This window comes from Silene latifolia, chromosome Y (assembly GCF_048544455.1).
Source record: "Silene latifolia isolate original U9 population chromosome Y, ASM4854445v1, whole genome shotgun sequence".
NCBI lineage: Eukaryota > Viridiplantae > Streptophyta > Magnoliopsida > Caryophyllales > Caryophyllaceae > Silene > Silene latifolia.
Genome location: NC_133538.1, coordinates 292,295,330 through 292,299,252, shown reverse-complemented (window position 1 = coordinate 292,299,252; position 3,923 = coordinate 292,295,330). Strand labels below are relative to the sequence as shown.

General features: G+C 36.8%; 1 long non-coding RNA gene across 2 annotated transcripts; it reads left to right on the top strand.

Annotated features, from left to right (window-relative positions):
* Positions 1-483: 483 nt before the first annotated feature.
* LOC141634209 (uncharacterized) lies at positions 484-3,368 on the top strand. 2 transcript variants are annotated; one of them, XR_012538963.1, is made up of 8 exons: positions 484-784; positions 1,135-1,206; positions 1,720-1,811; positions 1,947-2,007; positions 2,235-2,350; positions 2,570-2,681; positions 2,772-2,851; positions 2,957-3,368. It is a non-coding gene; the product is annotated as an uncharacterized LOC141634209 (long non-coding RNA). The 2 variants fall into 2 exon arrangements; XR_012538962.1 differs by having other exon boundaries at positions 487-784; positions 1,710-1,811.
* The last annotated feature ends 555 nt before the right edge of the window (positions 3,369-3,923 follow it).

Here is a 3,923-nt window from a genome sequence, read left to right as displayed (position 1 = left end):
TTGGTAAAAGATGGTTCATTCCGCGACTCCATTGATGAAGGAATGAGCTATTAAAACATGTGTTCAATTTATGGAAATAGTTTAGTAACGGAGAGAGAGAAAGAAATTTGAAAGAGGGCAATTTGATTAGATGACAGTAGGTGTGGACTTTCGACAAAAAAAGTGATAGGATCTCAGCCCTTCGTCTAATATCTAAGGGCTCAAAGAGGTTCTCACAGTTCTCATTATCTTAGTGGTTCTCACTGGATCCCGACCCTATATATATATATATATATGATCTATAAGTCCTACCTTTTATGTCGAATCCCTAAGTCCTAATACTAGCCATTGGATTAAGTTTAATAGAGGGCTAAGATTAAATAAAAAAAAAAAACACCACCCAACTAACTAATCATGTTTTTTAACACCTCTCATACCCCACTGTCCCATACATGTAATTTCCAATGTTAATGTCTCCTATTAACTCCCTTTTTAAAGAATCCTTATAAAAGTTTAGAATTGCTAGTTTGCTACACTGTAGCTATGAATAGTATCCATGAAATAAGAGCCCTTGATCTCTACTTCAATCTTATCTCTCCATTCTCACTTTCCTCTCTTCTACACCACTCACTCATTCTCTCAGTCATTGTCTCACAAACACTTCCGTTCTTCCTGCTCACTTTCTCTATCACTCATCAGCTAACTCATCGTCTCACTTATCGTCTCACTCATCGTCTCACTGTTGTTCTTCTCTTCACCACGACGAATATTCTAGATTAGTGTTTCGATTTATGAACTTCTACAGGTATTCATTTCTTCTCATTCTCCATTTCCTGGAAAACTGACTTTACCTTTTAAAATTAGGGTTTCGATTTCGATTTCGATTTCGATTTCAATTGCATTTTAATTTCCGTTATTTTTTCTGCAAATTAAAGCTTCGATGAATTTTTCTCCCTCTCAATCCTATAGCTTTGTCTTCCATTCTTTCTAACCTACTTCAGCTTCATCTTCTTCAATTCTCATGCGATTTTTTTTTCATCTATTTTCTTTGTGGCAAAAAATGGTGGATTGTCGACTACCATTTTCACGAATCGATTTCCTAGGGTTTTCGAATACCTCGTAACATTCACCATTTTTTCATTTTTTTTGTTACAGTTGCGATGCCAAATTGGAACGGCCGACGTTAATTGATAGGACCAATTTTAACATCAACACAAGGTCACTAAGGTATGCCAAACTCTATCAATTTACGTTACTTTTAATTAGTGATATTTATGGAGCTAATAGATTGAAGATTTATAGGACTTGTGATTAACTATAATACTACTTGAAGCTAATCAATTGAAGCTTTATGGGGCTTGTGAATTAGTTACCTCTTATATTTCGTGGGGAAATTTAGCACAATATATGAGGGATTTGGGTTAGTGAGTTGTGATGGAGCTCATGAATTGAAATTAGTTGGTCCGAAGTAGTTTGTCCTTAAGTTTATAGCCCTTGTTAATTAGTTGCTCCTTATATTTCTGAATTAGTTGGTCCCATATTTGTTGGACAACTGAGACAAGAACGAACAGTTGTGGCCTTGTTGATTGCTAGCTTTGTTGATTGGTGTAAAATTCTCACCTTCACAGTCATATGCCTACATCGTCGGAATTGTGGCCTTCTAATTGAAGTTAAATTCTACATCTAAGTTCAGTGTTCTCATTTTCTCAACTGCTTATTTGTGTGGATAGCTCTTGGCAGATTAATGAACTATAAAGGTGGGAAATGCAACTACAAGAGACGCGCCTTTGGTGATACGAGTCATCTAAATTAAAAAGGTGTTCTTATATTAGGTAAGATGTGTTTATTATACCTTCTGATTTACTTATAACCAATCTTGTTCTTTTTTAATGACTTAGATTCTTTATATAATTGCTTATGTTGATGTTGTTTCTTGGTTCCTCTATGTCAAAACATTATGGGTACAGGGACAGTTATAGATGGTTTGGCTCTCATTCTTGATAAGAGATCAGATCACTGATCTGCAATGTAAGTCTAAACATTCAATTCTTCAATTTATTGTGCTTACAATGGACTTCCATCCTTCTTTGAATGAAAGTTTATTGGACGTATCTTGTTTATAATTATTTGGGCTCTGATTATATCCGCTGCTTTTTCCCCTGCCTCTTTGTTTTTTTCAGAGATGGGTATTGTTTTGACTTCTTCATTACTAATGCTATATATAATTGCTATTCCGGGTATCTCTGCATACACAGGGTCGTGGAAAGAAGCAGGTAAATGTGGAAGTCCTTGGGGAAGGCGTGCGCTGCTGCATTCCTGAACAATGTCTTTCTACTGACTCTCTATTACTGCCGTTAGCGTTTTGCAAACTGTGAGTCATATGTTGCATATTTTACGCACTTGTAGGAAACGGCGTTAGATTCTATCCAGTTGTTTAGGGATTAGAATATCTGTTGTCAAGCCCAGAGCAATAATGTGAGTCACCTGTGCCTAATCTGCACAGCCTTTTTTTATGCACGACCTTTATGCTTTTATTTACTAGCTTAGATTGTTAGCTGTTTTCTTTTTCTCATTTTGGTTTGTCCTTCAGGTGGAGCCATGGAGGTGTTCCTGGGTCTGGAGCCTCTTCCAATTTGCTGATTTGACATATTTGGTCAACTGGAGGGGCTGATGTCCTCATCAATCGCCTTGATATATTTTCGGTCTCATTCTTCTTATTGCCCGTTTTACCGTTCTTTATGTCTTTTATTTTACCAGCTTAGATCGTTGGCTTTTTCCTCTTTCTCATTTAGGTTTGTTGGTCCGTCGGGTAGAGCCATATAGGTGTTCCTGGGTTGGAAACTCTTCCAATTGACTATTTTGATTCTACAAGGTAAGCGTGCTGCTTGTCCATTCATTGCTGCCTTTGTGGTATTCACTTTCGTGATTGTTGTTGCATTGTGTATCTTTAATTTACTGTTTGATTCGCCTGTCCTAGAACTGCACTTGGGGTTGGGAGTTGCTTTAAGCCATTTTATTCGTCTCCGTTATAAGTGGTTGGACTTCTGCCTACAACCTACTCGAGAGTCGAGACCTTCCATTCAAGCAAGGAGTGTTTCAACTTCTCCCAAAGGGTGCTCCAAAGCTTGTAACCAACCTTCTTGTTGAGATTGTTGATTTCTACCATGAAGAAATCCGGTCATGGACCCTTTTTTTACCATATTCCAGGTTACCTTGTTGAATTTTTTTATTGAAAAATAAATAGGTAAATATAGGTTTACAATGAGGAAAATGTAATAGTGTGAGAGCATAGCTATTAGTCACCCACAATTGTAGGATCTATATTTGATCTGTTTAGAACTTTCGATCCCTATTTTCTATATGATTGAAATGAAGTATTCTTCAGTAAAGATTGTCTGAACAATTATAACTTATAATGTCTCATGTTGTATGAATATAACGTCAGTTTATAGAATCAGGACATGTCCTTTCAAATACGTATAGTGGCGGTGTGTGGTTGCTACATTGTAACAAATATCCACTTCTATTGTAACAAATATGCATAGTAGTGGTGTGTGGTTGCTACATTTTAACAAATATCTATACAAGTTTTGGTTTAGAATCTTTAGATGAAAGACAATATTCACTTCTATTGCGATACTTATGTGGTCGCCTACAGGTCACTAAAGCAGCAGAAGTTATAGGGGTTGTGACACATATTTTCCATACATCAGATGAGAGTAGTAATTATTTTTGCCACAACCCATATACTCGTTTATTTGTTTCTGGGAAAATAATTATTTGTTTATTTGGTGTTTCTTTTGCCTTCTATATAGTTGTCCATTAAGGTGCCTTCATATGTGATCGCCTAAACGGTTTTCCAAATTGCGGTCCCGCGCCCAATAGGGCGCGTGGCAACAACTAGTAATTATAAACCCCCCCCCCTTCTCATATTCATTCATCGG